Source organism: Microcaecilia unicolor, chromosome 3 (assembly GCF_901765095.1).
Source record: "Microcaecilia unicolor chromosome 3, aMicUni1.1, whole genome shotgun sequence".
Classification (NCBI taxonomy): Eukaryota; Metazoa; Chordata; class Amphibia; order Gymnophiona; family Siphonopidae; genus Microcaecilia; species Microcaecilia unicolor.
This window is the reverse complement of record NC_044033.1, coordinates 448,232,926-448,248,782: the sequence shown is the minus strand read 5'-3', so window position 1 is coordinate 448,248,782 and position 15,857 is coordinate 448,232,926. Positions and strand designations below refer to the sequence as shown.

The 15,857-nt window shown below is 47.3% G+C and overlaps 1 protein-coding gene across 1 annotated transcript in view; it reads left to right on the top strand.

Annotated features, from left to right (window-relative positions):
• The window catches only part of LOC115464799 (low molecular weight phosphotyrosine protein phosphatase-like), a 63,976-nt gene that overhangs the window by 12,483 nt on the left and 35,636 nt on the right, over window positions 1-15,857 (top strand). The gene's annotated exons all lie outside the window — the stretch shown is intronic.

Genomic DNA, 15,857 nt, shown 5'->3' with positions numbered 1-15,857 from the left:
CCCTCTTTACCATTGGAGGTGAATTATAAAGTGCACTGATTTCTTTTTTTTTTTTTTAATTTTATTTATAAGAATTTAATTTTACAAGCACTAAAATAACTTGCCAGAAATACAGACAAAATAATACAAGAATTATTTCAATCAGGTAATTATAAACTCTTCCTTAGACCACAAAATAGAGTGAAACAAGACAAGGAGATCAATTAAACAACAGTAAACAAAGAAAACGTGGTATTAACCTGATTATCCCCAGTTATTTATTATCTGAATCATTATTCCACATTGATAGTCTGGTTGGCTTCTTCAAACCCAAAACGGTGTATAGTCAATTTATTTCGTTGGAAACATACTTATTGCCCAATATTAGTGGAAATAATACAACTGATTTCATTTTTTCTCTTTTAAAACCAGAAATTATTTAACAATACAAACACTTGAGTCTCTAATCCAATTCCCACTGATTAAGGTAATCCCAGTTTCACAGGCTTCACTCCTTTTGAATAAATATACTAAGAGGAATCATTAGTGCACTGATTTCTATGCAGTTGTTTGTGCACTTTTTTTTTTTCTCCTGTGTACATAGTGTGACCATAACATCATGGAAGATTGTGCACAGAATCCACAGTAAGCTATGTCTGAAGCCTGCTCCATTTTATTCCATTTTATTTCATTTCATTGACTCTATGTTGGTTTAGAAAGAAGAATAACATGCACTTGTAATTTATTTTATTTAAACAAACCTTTATACCACTTTCTGATCCCCAAAAAAGGGATTGTCCAAAGCTGTATACAATAAACATAAAATTTACTACAAATCAAATTAGACACTAGTATGTTATATAACATAAAAACCTACCATTAAAAATGAGATCAATTGTGGACTGATAAGCTAGGGTTAAGTGAGATGTTTTTGTGATATATATATATATATATATAATATATATATATATACATACATACATACACATAAACACACATATATGTATGTGTGTGTTTTTTTCATTGTTTCTTGAAGACTATTTCTTTAAAATAAACATGTTTGTTTTCTATTGTAAACTTTATATATTTAAAAAAAAAAGACAAAAAAGAAAAAGCAACACTGGGCCTTCAAGAGTGGGACAACAGGAGTACTTTATTAGCCAAAGACCCGACACGGGCCGTGTTTCGGCGCCAAAAAGGCGCCTGCCTCAGGGGTCTATTAATAAAAACATATAAATACATCAATAAAATAGATAGTAAAAGTATCAAAGCATAAATAATATATAAAGAGTAATAATAATAATAAAATATTGATATTACAAGCAATTATATTGACTTAATAAAATGTCAATGCAACGTATGGTTAAATATCACTGTCAACAGCTTACTAAAGAACGCTTTTAGGGTCCTGTTTACTAAGCTTCACTACAATTTTTAGCACGTGCTAAAGATGGCCATAGGAATATATGGGTTTCTCTAGCATTAGCGCGTGCTAATTTTTAGCAGCCAGTAGCAAACTACAGTTCAATCATTAGGTGTCGTCATAAATAGCAACCTTCAAGTTCTGTTACAGGGTTTCACAGTCAAATTCCCAACAATCAAACAAACGGTGAAGTCCCAGGTTACATGATTGACCTGATTAATCTCCCAACCAGAAATAGTACGAGTTCATCACGGACTTAACTGAATCTCCACTACCCAAATTGCAAAGGACTTAAATACAAGACAACCCATGTGTCCAACTTCTCTTACATAAGCACATGACTGTGGAACGCACTACCACAATCTACGATCACCTAAAATTCAGAAAATCATTAAAGAATCTTGTATTCGGAAAAGCGTACCCGACTGATCCAACTTAAATGCCTCAACTCTGCAACTCTTTACTACCAAAGATCGTATTGGACATTATCAAACCCTCCTTACCTTTAACCCTACTGCCTGAATCTTATCTTCCCTATTCCACCATAACATCTTTTGTACTTGTCCCTTACCGGACTTGGCGAATGCCTTTACGGTACTATGTAAGCCACATTGAGCCTGCAAATAGGTGGGAAAATGTGGGATACAAATGTAACAAATAAAATAAATACACATTAGAAACACTAAGAACCAGTCTAAGATAGGAGTGTGGCAGAAAGGATGGGGAAGTGTGGTGAGTGGTAGGGTGCTCTGCTCAGCCGCTGGTCTCAGGTTTCAGAGAGCAGCGGCATCTGACTTTTGCTCTCTGGCTGTCAGTTAGTTGCTTGAGGGGGTTGCTGCTTCCACAGTTGTTGACCCTGGGAAGGTCTTCCTCGAGCCTGCTTTGGGAGGTGGTGTCTGTGGATACCAGCTTCTCGGGCTGGGGAGTGCCCTTTGCTGTGGTTCCTTGGTGCAGGACTCTTGGTCTCCAAGGAGGGCATTGGCCCTCTATCCTCTGGAGCTGCGTGCAGTGAGCCGAGCTCTGGAGGCCTTTGCCCCACTGTTGGGAATGCCGCCGTTTGGGCCTTTCGGTCTTGCCTGCAGCGGTTGCCTTTTTATGCCTCGCAGGGAGGGACTCCTAGCAGTCTGCTGGCGGGAGAGCTTGTTAATGGACAGGGCAGTGAGACTTTGGTTGTGCCTTCGGCTGGTTTGCGGGATCCCTCAATATGGAGACAGACTTGCTCAGTCGGTACACTGATTTCCAGCAGAGGGAGCGGTTGGTTGAGCCGTTTTCAGCTGCTGACCTAGTCCTATGTCTAGGTTCCTGGGTGTTTCAGCCACCGCTGGGCATAGGACTCTAGGGATCTATTCACCCTGCGACGGTTGTGTCTGAGCAAGAGACCTCTATATTCCTTCCCCCATGCCGATTTTAGGCTGGCTGTGGAGGAGAGTGGCAGACCTTTGGGGCAGGGTGATCCTGGTCTCCAGCCTGGTCATGTCTTCCATGGTATGCAGATCTCGTGAGGCTCCTGGTTAGGGAGCCATTGTGATTCCCTCAGTGTCGAGGTCTTTCTGTCGGGGCCTAGTGGCCATGTAGGTTCCCTTCCCCCTTTGGTCCTGTGGCCTGGCCCTGGAGAGGGCTCGGCTAAGGAAGAAAGATTATTCGCTTTCAGTGATGGCTTCCCTGCTTCGGGCCGGGAAGCGCTGTTCCTCATCGGCGTCTGCCAGCGTGTGTTTTAGTCTGGCGTGCTGTGAGGTTTTGGGTCACCATTGCATCCTCTCTGGGCCACTTTCTGGCTTTTTGGCAGGAGGGAAATTCATGGGGCTATTGCTGTAGGTCCAGTGGGGGTCCTGGCTTGCTTTCAGGGCTGCTTGCAGGAGTCTTCTTTAGCTGCTCCTTCTGGACTGAGTTCTCTTTCTGGTCCTTCGGGTCTTTCAGCACTCCCCGTTTGAGCCTGTTGATAGGTGGCCCTCGTTCTATGGCACCATGGCTTAGTTGGCTAAAGCACCTGTCTAGTTTCTTCTTTGTCCATGGTGTTCTTTGAGGTGTTTCTGTCAACCTGTTGCTTCTTGCAACTTCAGTCTCTTTCTCTCTTGGAAGGTCCCTTTATCTGTTTTTCGGAGGCAGGGGTCTCACTTGGGGCAGTACCATGCTTCTTGCCTTAGTGTTTGTTGGTGTTTTTCCGTAGTCAGCGGTCTGTTTTTTTGGAAGCTTCTTGCATTTCACAGTTCCCAATGTTTTTTTGTCATTCGTTTGGTCCTATTGGGTTGTTTGGTAAACAGCAGGGGGGGTCTCATGTTGCCCAAGGCTTTCTTTGCTCAGTGGGTGAAGGTGGCTGTGGTCTCAGCCTGTATCCTGGGAGGCGCTTATCAGGTTGAAGGCTCTCTTGGATGTGTGGCTATGTCTTGGGCGGAGGCTTTGTTCTCTTCTCTGATTGCTATCTGTAGGTCAGCGGCGTACGCTTTGCTGTATACCTTCAGTAAATATGGTAGAATGGCTGGTGCCACTCAGGCAGCAGCTACATTTGGGGCGTCGGTTCTGTGTATGGCAGATTCAGCTTCCCACCCTCGTAGGGATAGCTTTTGAACATCCCACTTGTCCTGGAATAGTGGGAATGAACATAATGGAAGGAGAAATTAGGTCTTTCCTGATAATTTTCTTTCCATTATTTCTTCACACTATTCCAGGAGCCCTCCCGTGGTGCAACGCCTTTGTTGGTGGCTCTATGTACTGTCTTTGTATCCTGTTTTTCAGGGGCCTTATATTTGAATGGTTCTTGGGGCTGGATATGTTGATTGCTGACCATGCTCCTGATTGGGTGTTTTCTTCCTTGCTTGAGGACGGATACTGAGGAGCTGAGCAGCTAGCAGGGAGCTATGTAGTGGTGCTCAGTTCTGTATTTTCTATCTTCACCTGCTGGTCGATGGACATAACTACCCACTTGTCCTGGAATAGTGTGAAGAACTAATGGAAAGAAAATTATCAGGTAAGACCTAATTTCTCCTTATCTATGCATCAACAATTGTCAAAATTAGAGACTGTTTCAGGGGCTTCCAACTTGTGAGTTTTCCTCATTTGTCCAAGAGAGTTGTTTTAAATATACATTCAGGATGTTTTACAGTTTCTGCAATTTGAAAATGTATTAGTAGTTAATTCCTATTATTTTTCTAGTTTAGCCCCCCCCCCCCCTTGATTTAGCAAAAGTTGCAATATCTCTCTCAACTGTTCCCCTCCCCCGTCCAATTCTTTTCGCAACCCCCCACCACATGAATCTAGTACATCTCCTTCAATTCCACCCCCCCCCCTTTCAAAACTCATTACGCATCCAGCAGCAGCAGTGCTAATGATTTCTGATCTGACCCGGAGCCTTTTTCTTTCTTCCAAATCCCACCAACGCATAAACGGGAATTGTGCATCAGCTGATAGGGCACAACAGAGAAAATGATCCAGGTCGGACCAGGCATTGTATTAGTGCTATTGAATGAGTAATGGAGTTTGAAGGATGAGGGAGTTGTACTTGATTCATGAGAGGGGAGGGGGATTGAGGGGCAGGTGCTGGACTGGTGCGGGGGGATGCTGAAGGAGAGGTGCTGAACTAGCGGGGGGGGGGGGGGGGTTGCTGAAGGAGAGGTGCTGGAGTACAGGAAGGGGGTCTGAAGGAGAGGGCTAGCTGGGGGAGAGGGCAGGATGTATTTCTGGGGGTCCCCATTGAGTGAGTGGTGCTGGACCCATGGGGTGAGGGCTGAGGGAATGGAATAGTGCTGTTAGTGAAATACTAGATGAAAATGCTTCTTTTAAAGGAAAAAAAGTTAGACCAACAATCCATTGTTTAATAAGTTATTACACAAAAAAAAAAAAAGGAACTGTAGAAAGTTGGAACGACTCTGGAGGAAAAGTCAGGATCATAAGTTTTGTTTCAATTGGAGGAAGGAAATTAGGGAGTATAAATTGCAAATTACTCTGGCTTAAAATATTTTTTATGATCAGGAAATTGAAAATTCTGATATTTCTTGTAAAGCGCTTTTTAAATTCTTTGATACTTTGACTAACACAGATGCTTTACTTACGAGTCTTTACAGCCTACTGCTGAAGTTAGCATAGTTCTTTCAGACTAAAGTTAGTAAGATATTAAGCAGTCTTTTTTTTTTTTTTTTTCTATGTCTAGATTCGAAAATATTGTAACATTTGTCCATGAGGGATCAAATTAACAATATGTCTGGGGATGGAGAAGATTTGATGATGTATCTTTACAGTTAAGAAAACTTTGTTTAAGCTTTCTAAAAAGTCTTGTTCTTTAGATATTTGTCCTTCTTGTATGTTGGGGGAAGTTCTTGTGGATATTTTACATTGGCTTAGTGAATTTGTAAACTCTGTTTTGCAGATTGGTTATTTATGCTGAGAATTTATCAGATATTGTTTTAACTCCTCTCCTCAAATCCTTGGGTGCTGATCTAATTGTTGGGGAAAATTAGTTCCTGGTTGCTAGTATTCCCTGGATAGCTAAGTTGTTTGTTTTTGTTAAATGAGCAATTGCAGGTTTTTTGGTTTTTTTTTTAAATATCATACTCAGCATGGCTTTGTACAAACATAGCACAGAGACACTGCTTTTAGTCCTTACATCAAAGGTTAAACACTTTTTGAGTAAAGGCAGCAGGTTGTTTTGCTACAATTCTATATATCTGTATATATAAACCATTCTTTGCTCCTGCTTAAATTAAGCAAATTAAGAATAACTGAGACAGTACTTTGTTGGTTTGAACACTTTTTGAGAAATGAGACATATTGAGGCATATTTTCAAAACACTTAGCCTCCCAAAGTTCCATAGAAACCTATGGAACTTAGCCTCCCAAAGTGCTTTGAAAATATGCCTCATTGTGTATAAGGTAGGAATATTATGTCATAACATTGACATCCTAGTTGTAGGGTTCCACAAGGTGAAGGGAATGGGAATTCATATACTGCCTTTCTGTGGTTTTTGCAACTACATTCAAAGTGGTTTACACAGTATATACAGGTACTTGTACCTGGGGCAATAGAGGGTTAAGTGACTTGCCCAGAGTCACAAGGAGCTACAGTGGGAATCAAACCCAGTTCCCCAGGATCAAAGTCTTCTGCACTAACCACTAGATTACTCCTCCAATCCGGTTCACAGCTTTCCTATCATTGGTTTAATGTATGTCTTGGTTCTCTTGAAACGTTTTTCAATTGTAGGAATTAGTCTTATCCTACACAGATAACATTTTTCTCTTATGTCCTGTCTTAGAAACGTTTGAAGATAGTTTAACATATATAAAATATAATATCTCACTTATAGATAAATGGACTTCTGAGCACTTTCTAAAGCTAAATAAGAAAAAAACAGTTTTATGGTTTGGAGATTTTAATAGTGTTCCTTGTAAAGAGTTGGTGTTAACTTTGGGTGAAAATTTAAAGATAACCATCCTAATGTACTTGGGATAATCTTAGATTCAAAACTGCTCTTTCCATATCATCATGCTGATCAATCCATAGACTGGTGGGTTGTGTCCATCTACCAGCAGGTGGAGATAGAGAGCAAACTTTTGTCTCCCTATATGTGGTCATGTGCTGCCGGAAACTCCTCAGTATGTTCTCTATCTCAGCAGGTGGTGGTCACACACAGCAGCAGCTCTGGCTAGGCCTCCAAGCCTAATTTTTAGGTTTTGTTGAGTGCCTGGGGTTGAGGGCTCTTTTGAGCAAGTGCAAACCTGGTGGTGCCAGGTCCCTCCTTTTCTCCCCCCTCCCGCTGGCTCCGTTAAAAAAAAAAAAAAAAAAATTTTTTGAACGTCCTTAAAGGCGTTTATTTCGACGTTTATTTAAACGTTCATTGCAGCTACTCACTGGGACACCAGGTCGTTACAGCTCGGAGCGGAAAGCAGGTAATTTTTACCTTTTTATAGCGGGCAGGGGATTCCCCGATTTATCTCCACGTGGCATATGGCGTCGGAGGGCGAGGGCGTAAAGAGTCGCTCCCCGGATCGCTTGAGCGCTTCTAGAGGGGATGCGGGGGTCTTAAAGCCTGATTCGCCCTTGTTGGGTGACAGTTTCGTGACCGATGAATGTCCCGGTCCTTCATCCGGCGTGGCGGTTTTTCCCGCCATAAACGCCCATCCCCCGCTCCTCGCCTCCGCCATCTTGGCCGGCCACGCGGCTCGGACGGCTTCTTCTTGGGCCGCCCTTGAGGTTGGAGACATTAATGCCATGAACGCCCTTAATTTGGGCGACGGCACCAAAGCGGCTAAAGTAAAGCGCCGCTCTTCCCGCGCGGCTCCTTCGCGGAGTGTCGCGCCGGACGCCATTTTGGATGCGCAGCATGTCTCTCCCCCGCTCTTGCGAGCGCCGGTTGAGGGTGCATCTAGGGCTGTTGCCCAGGCTGCGGAAGTGTACAGTCTGGGGGGTTTCTCCCCCGAGTTTGTTTTGCTGCTGCATCAGGCCTTCCTTATGCAAAACGCTGCCCCTGCTCCCTCGTCTGGTAAAGAGGTTGAGGTTCCCAGAGGTAAACGCCCTCGGGTTGATTCCCAGGCCTTGGAGGACTTTGTCTCCTCCAATGTAGATGAGGGCAGCGTATCTGAGTTCTCCCAACGGTCCTTTGTGGATTCCTTGGAGGAGACGGATCCCCGCTCGGATGGAGCGGATGACCCCTCTGCAGCGCGGCTCTTTAGCTCAGAGGATTTGCCCAACCTGTTAGTGCAGGCCATGGGCATTTTTGAAGATTTCCTCTCCGGAGGACGTCTCTCCCTCAGCCCCTGTTGGCTCTGCCATTATGCTGGGGACGAAACGCCCGCCTAGAACCTTCCACGTGCATGATGCCATGCACACCTTAATTTCGGCTCAATGGGATGTCCCAGAAGCGAGCCTTAAAGTGGCTAGGGCTATGTCCCGCCTCTATCCTTTGCCTGAAAGTGAACGTGAGGCCTTTCTGTGGCCTACCGTGGATTCTTTAATCACTGCGGTGACTAAGAAAACGGCGTTGCCAGTGGAAGGTGGCACGGCCCTAAAGGACGCCCAAGACAGAAGATTGGAGGCGGCCTTAAGGTCGTCCTTTGAGGCGGCTGCTTTAAGTTTGCAGGCCTCAGTTTGCGGCTCCTATGTGGCCAGGGCGTGCCTGACTATGGTGCAGCGGGTTTCCCCCTCGGATCATTCCTTGAGGGCTGATTGGCCGGCCCTGGAATCGGGCTTAGCCTATTTGGCAGACTTGCTGTATGATGTCTTGAGAGCCTCAGCTAAAGGCATGGCTCAGACAATCTCTGCGCGGCGGTGGCTTTGGCTGAAGCATTGGTCTGCTGACCACGCCTCTAAATCCCGCCTGGCTAGATTGCCTTTTAAAGGCAAGCTGCTCTTTGGGGTCGAGCTGGACAAGATTGTGACCGATCTCGGCACGTCTAAGGGCAAGAAGTTACCAGAGGTCAGGGCTCGGGCTAGTACTCGCCCTGGTACCTCCAGAGGACGGTTTCAGGAAGTCCATCGGTACCGCCCGGGCAGGTCGGGCTCCTCTGCCCCCTCTTCCTTCAAGAGGAACTTCTCCCCCAAGCAGCATTCCTTTCGCAGAGACCGCCGTCCCGGAGGTGCTCCCTCCGGTCCTCCCCAGGGTCTCGTACCCAATGACGGGGCCTTGGTCCACGCCCCAGTGCAGATTGGAGGACGGCTGTCCTCGTTTATGGGCGAGTGGACCACAATAACTTCAGACGCTTGGGTGCTGGAAGTCATCAGAGACGGCTACAAGCTAGAGTTCTGCCGACCCTTAAAAGACGGGTTTGTACTCTCTCCCTGCAAGTCTCCGGTCAAAGCTGTGGCAGTGCAGCAGACCTTGGACAATCTGATCCGCCTGGGGGCGGTCGTTCCGGTGCCAGAAAATCAGTTTGGCAAGGGACGTTACTCCATTTTCTTTGTGATTCCAAAGAAAGGAGGTTCTGTACGGCCTATCCTCGACCTCAAGGGGTCCATTGGGCCTTGAAAGTTCGGCACTTTCGCATGGAGACCCTCCGCTCTGTTATAGCGGCAGTGAAGGCAGGAGAGTTCCTGGCATCCTTGGACATCAAGGAAGCGTACTTGCATATTCCCATCTGGCCTCCTCATCAACGCTTTCTGCGTTTTGCAGTACTGGGCCGACACTTCCAGTTCAGAGCCCTCCCGTTCGGGTTGGCTACTGCTCCGCGGACCTTCTCCAAAGTAATGGTGGTCATCGCGGCCTTCCTGAGGAAGGAAGGAGTACAAGTCCATCCTTATCTGGACGACTGGTTGATCCAAGCCCCCTCTTATGCAGAGTGCGGCAAAGCTGTGAACCGGGTGGTTGCTCTTTTGAGCTCCCTGAGATGGATCATCAACTGGGAGAAAAGCCAGCTGCGCCCGACTCAGTCCCTGGAGTATCTGGGAGTTCGATTCAACACCCAAGTGGGCAGAGTGTTCCTGCCAGACAATCGGATTGTCAAGCTTCAGGCTCAGGTGGACTAGTTCCTAGTAGCCTCTCCTCTTCGGGCTTGGGACTATGTGCAGCTGTTGGGCTCTATGACGGCCACGATGGATGTAGTGCCCTGGGCCAGGGCTCATATGAGACCACTACAACAATCTCTGCTGCTGCGCTGGACTCCGATGTCAGAGGATTATGCTGTGCGCCTTCCCTTGGACCCAGCAGTGCGCAAGGCGCTGAGCTGGTGGACGCAGACAGACAGGTTGTCTGCGGGAATGCCTCTGGTGACCCCGGAGTGGATTGTCGTCACCACAGACGCCTCTTTGATGGCCTGGGGAGCCCACTGCTTGGGAAGGACAGCGCAGGGGCTCTGGTCTCCTGCAGAGGCAAAGTGGTCTATCAACCTCCTGGAACTCAGAGCCATTCGGTTGGTGCTGTTGGAGTTCATCCCGGTACTGGCGTTGAAGCCAGTACGGGTCCTGTCGGACAATGCCACGGCTGTGGCCTATGTCAACCGCCAGGGAGGTACCAAGAGCGCCCCTCTAGCCAAGGAGGCCATGAATCTATGCCAGTGGGCGGAAGTGAACCTGGCACAGCTGTCAGCGGCTCCCTTTGCCGGAGTCATGAATGTCAAGGCGGACTTTCTCAGTCGCCATACCTTGGAGCCCGGAGAGTGGCAGCTATTTGCTCAGGCGTTCTTGGGCATCATGAAGCGCTGGGGCCAGCCGAGCCTAGACCTGATGGCGTCATCGGCCAATTGCCAAGTGCCGCGCTTTTTCAGCAGAGGACGGGACCCTCGCTCCCTGGGAGTAGATGCTCTTCTCTAACAGTGGCCGGCACAGGAGCTTCTCTATGTGTTCCCGCCCTGGCCCATGTTGGGCAGGGTGCTAGACCAGGTGGCAAAGCATCCAGGCCGGATAATCCTGGTGGGTCCAGACTGGCCCAGACGTCCCTGGTATGCGGACTTGATCAGGCTCTCAGTGGACCATCCTCTGCGGCTGCCAGTGGAGCAGGGCCTGTTGCATAAGGGTCCCGTGGTGATGGAGGATCCCTCCCCCTTTGGTCTTACGGCCTGGCTATTGAGCGGCAGCGTCTGAGGAAGAAGGACTTCTCAGACAAGGTCATCGCCACTATGCTGAGAGCGAGGAAGCGCTCTACTTTTACTGCTTACGCCAGGGTTTGGCGTACCTTTACAGCGTGGTGAAGCAGGCTCATTTTCTCCATTCACTGCTCCAATTTCTTCAGTGTTGGCATTCCTGCAAGAAGGTCTGGAGAAAGGCCTGTCGCTCAGTTCCCTTAAAGTCCAGGTAGCGGCCCTGGCTTGCTTCAGGGGCCGCCTGAAGGGTGCTTCCCTGGCTTCGCAGCCAGATGTGGTGCGTTTTCTCAAGGGAGTTAAGCACCTGCGCCCTCCTCTGCACTCAGTGGTGCCTGTGTGGAATTTCAACCTGGTGCTAAGAGCATTACAGAAGCCGCCTTTTGAACCCTTGTTGAGGGCATCTCTGAAAGACCTGACGTTGAAAGCAGTCTTTTTAGTGGCTATCACTTCAGCCAGAAGAGTTTCCGAGCTCCAGGCACTCTCATGTCGAGAGCCCTTTCTGCAGTTCACTGAGGCAGGAGTGTCTATTCGCACAGTGCCTTCCTTCCTGCCCAAGATTGTTTCTCGCTTCCATGTGAATCAGCAGCTCTGTCTCCCTTCCTTTCGTAGGGAGGACTACCCAGAGGAGTACTCTGCTCTTAAATATCTGGATGTGAGACGAGTCATCATCAGATGCTTGGAAGTGACCAATGATTTCCGGAAATTGGATCATCTGTTTGTCCTGTTTGCAGGTCCTCGTAAGGGTCTGCAGGCTGCTAAGCCTACAGTGGCAAGATGGGTCAAGGAAGCCATTGCAGCGGCTTATGTGGCCGCGGGGAAGGTGCCGCCTATACAGCTGAAGGCTCACTCCACTAGAGCTCAGGCGGCCTCGATGGCAGAGGCCGGGTCCGTCTCCTTGGAAGAGATATGCAAGGCGGCAACTTGGGCATCGGCCCATACATTCTCCAAGCATTACCGCTTGGCTGTGGCGGCACGGGCGGAGGCCCGGTTTGGAGATTCAGTGTTGAGTTCAGGGATTTCAATGTCCCGCCCTGGGTGAGTACTGCTTCGGTACATCCCACCAGTCTATGGATTGATCAGCATGATGATATGGAAGGTAAAATTATGTATCATACCTGATAATTTTCTTTCCATTAATCATAGCTGATCAATCCATAGCCCCTCCCAGATATCTGTACTGTTTTTATTCTGGTTGCCTTTCAGGTTCAAGTTTAGTCTTCAGTTACTTCAGAAAGACTTCGTGTTCAAGTTTTTTCACTTGGATTCTTCAAGAGTTGAGACGAGTTTGTGTTACAGTGAGCTGCTGCATTCCTCTCCCCTCCGTTTTACGGGGCTGGATTGAGACTTAAAATTCTGCCGGCACTCCCTCCCGCTTCGTGCGGTTGTAGGGCAGCTTTGTACCCCTCCCGCTTCGGCGGTGTTAGGGTCAGTCAGCTCCTCCCGCGGTTGCGGTTACAGGATAAGCCAGATCCCCCCGCATCGGCGGGTGTGGTGTCCCTCCCCCGCTCCGCGGGGATGAGCTGGACGGATTCCCCTCCCCCACTTGTGTGGGGATGAGCTGGGTTAATTCCCCTCCCCCGTTTCGGCGGTGGTGAACTGGGCAGAGTGTCCCTTCGTGGGTGTAATTCTCTAAGTGCTGAGTCCTGCGGATGGAGCTTTGATATCGACATACTGAGGAGTTTCCGGCAGCACATGACCACATATAGGGAGACAAAAGTTTGCTCTCTATCTCCACCTGCTGGTAGATGGACACAACCCACCAGTCTATGGATTGATCAGCTATGATTAATGGAAAGAAAATTATCAGGTATGATACATAATTTTACCTTGGCCGCATTGCTGTTGGTGGCTTTTCCTCACCTACAGGCTTCCTTGCTGCTTGTAGTGTGCTCCAATAGTTTGCAGTGGTGGCTGCGGCGGTCTACTCTCTCCGGAGGGGCGGATGTCGAGCGGCTGGAGGTTTGGTCAGTCTTCAGTCTTTGAACTTGAGCTCTTCAGGAGCAGCTGGCTTGTGTTGCTGCAGTGACTAGCATATTGGGCTTCTGTCGTCTCTCAGGAGGAGCATGTTTCCTCACGGTTCTGTAGCTCAGGCTGTTGGTGAGGTGGATCCGTCCTAGAGCCTGGGACTCTGTGCCGGCCCTGAGGCCTATGTGTGTGGCTAGGGATGTGGCTCCCTGGGGGAGGGCTTATCTGAGTCCGTGGTTCTCCTTTGTCAGTGATTCCCAGTTTCCCAGGGGTTAAGCTGACAGTGTCTATGGGGTCAGTGTGCTGGGCAGGATGCACTGGAGGTTGTTCTTGCAGCCGCCCTTCCACCGAGTTCTTTTTCCCATTACACTTTGGGAGCTGTGGGCCATGGATGCCAGTCTTTAGGGTGGCTATCTTTGCCCTGCTGCTGAAGGGTTTCCTGGTGCAGCTGTTCTCCACTGGGGTGGCTACTGTGGCCGCCTGCTTCACATAGAGGGACCTGGATGCATTCCGCTGGTGATAGGGGCCAGGCTGCTCTTGACCTGGGTGCAAGAGACTCTTCTTTGTCAGAGGCACGCTGTGAGGGGGTCCTGTATGTGGCAGCATTCTTCCTCAGTGGGCCGTCTTTCATTCAGGAGCAGAGTTGTCTGACGGAGTCTTTCTGCTCCTTGTGAGTTGGCTTGGGGGAGAGGGGGGGCCCCTGAGCCATATATCTTGGCGGCTTGGGGGGGGAGGGGGGCCCTGAGCCATATATCTTGGCGCCTAGAGGACATACCTAGATTTTGCAGCTTTTCCTTTGCTGGCAGGAGCAGGTGCTCTAGGTCTGGCTGTGCTGCTTCAGCGGGGTCCGGATGTGGGGCTCTCATTTCTTTCCTTTTTCCTACTACTACTACTACTATTATTTATCATTTCTATAGTGCTACAAGGCATACGCAGCGCTGTACACCATACACAAAAAAGAGACAGTCCCTGCTCAAAGAGCTTACAATCTAGGTAAGACAGGAAAACAGAACAATTAAGGGTAAGGAAACAAAGAGGTGAGGCTAAAGGACAGGGCAAGTGAGTAATGGTTAGGAGTCAAAAGCAGTGGTAAAGAGGTGGGCTTTAAGTCTGGCCTTGAAAATGGCCAAAGACGGGGCTAGACGTACAGGCTCAGGAAGTCTATTCCAGGCTTGAGGTGCAGCAAGATAAAAGGAACGGAATCTAGAATTAGCAGTAGGGGAGAAGGGGATGGATAAGAGAGAGTTTTCTACAGAGCGGAGTACTCGAGGGGGGGGCGTAGGGAGAGACAAGAGTGGAGAGGTACTGAGGAGCGGCAGAGTGAATGCACTTATAGGTCAATAAGAGAAGCTTGAACTGAATACGGAAGTGGATAGGGAGCCAGTGAAGTGACTTAAGGAGAGGGCTAATGTGAGCATAGCGACTTTGGCGGAAAATGAGTCGCGCAGCAGAGTTTTGGATTGATTGAAGAGGAGAGAGATGGCTAAGAGGGAGGCCGGTGAAAAGTAGGTTACACTAATCAAGACGAGAGGTGATAAGAGTGTGGATAAGGGTTCTAGTAGAGTGCTCAGGGATGAAGGGACAGATTTTGCTAATGTTATAGAGAAAGAAACGACAGGTTTTGGCAATCTGTTGAATATGAGCAGAGAAGGAGAGAGAGGAGTCAAAGATGACCCCAAGGTTACAAGCTGATGAGACAGGGAGAATGAGAGTGTTATCCACAGAAATAGAAAAGGAGGGGGGAGAGGAAGGCCAATGCGATGGTTCGCACATTGCAGTGGGTGATCTGCTGTCTCTCTTACCTCGGTGCACTGGAGTGCGGAGCTCCAGACGTGGTAGGACCAGGACTTATTCCTCAGTTGCTGGAGGCTGGGGTCTCATTTTGGTTTCATACCTCTCTTCTATCTCTGTTGGTCAGTGTTCCACATCAGTTGGTCAGCATGTCTTCTAGCGTTCCACCAGGAGGGTGCATTTCGTCTTTCAGAGGCTTCTGGGTGGCAGTCTGCGTCGTTTATGCTTCCTTGAGGCTTATCCTTCCTCCCGATCAACCCTTTGGGGGAACAGGGTTTGAGTCTCATGGCACCCTTGGGCACACTGTTTTAAATCATATGTTAGGGAGCTTGGATTAAAACAATTATAATAAGGTTTATACCCCGCAAAATCCCACAGTTTACAAACTCAAGAGAACTGGACAATTTCCAGGAATTTACAATATACACAAAACCGTTTAACAATTATTAAAAAGCTTAAAAATAAGTTTTAAATGCTCTCCTAAAACCTTTATAATCATTAAGCTTCCAAATACTTAATGGCAGAGCATTCCACCAATTGGTGGATTGATATGAAAATAACCCATTAAACACTGTTTTATATCATACATTTTTGGGGCTAAATTAAGTCTTATCAGAACAAGCCCCCTTTTTGTGAGATAGGCTAACCAAATTAGACAAATAGTCTCGCTCAAAGATATTTAGTACTGAAATAATAACTTTGGTTTTGAGAGATATATGAAATTATTGATTGATTGAGAAGAGATCTCATTAGATTTAACATCTGTATTTTATTTGGTGGATCATGGGCTTCTGATTCAAAGATTGAGTTCTGTAGGGATTAAGAAGGTAGCCTTATGGTTTTCATCTTTTCTCGCTCAGAACATTTCAGGTCTTTTGTTGGATCTACAAGGTAAAAAAGTTTTCAATTAAAATGTTTTTTCAACTTAATTCTTAGTCCATTAATTGAGATCATTCAAAAATTTGGATTTCATGTATATTGCTATTCAGATTATATTGTTGCTAGGGTAAATGTGTTTAAGCCCAATTTGTCAAATTTACAGTTAGGATTGTTGGTGGTGGCCAATTGGCTGCAGGAACTTTGAAAAAAATAGCCTTTTTTGGATTACTGGATGGTTGCAACCCCTTTTATATTAAACCTGTTTTGGTAAGGCAATGATCCCATTGTGCAGCTTTAAATATCTAGGGATCATTATGGA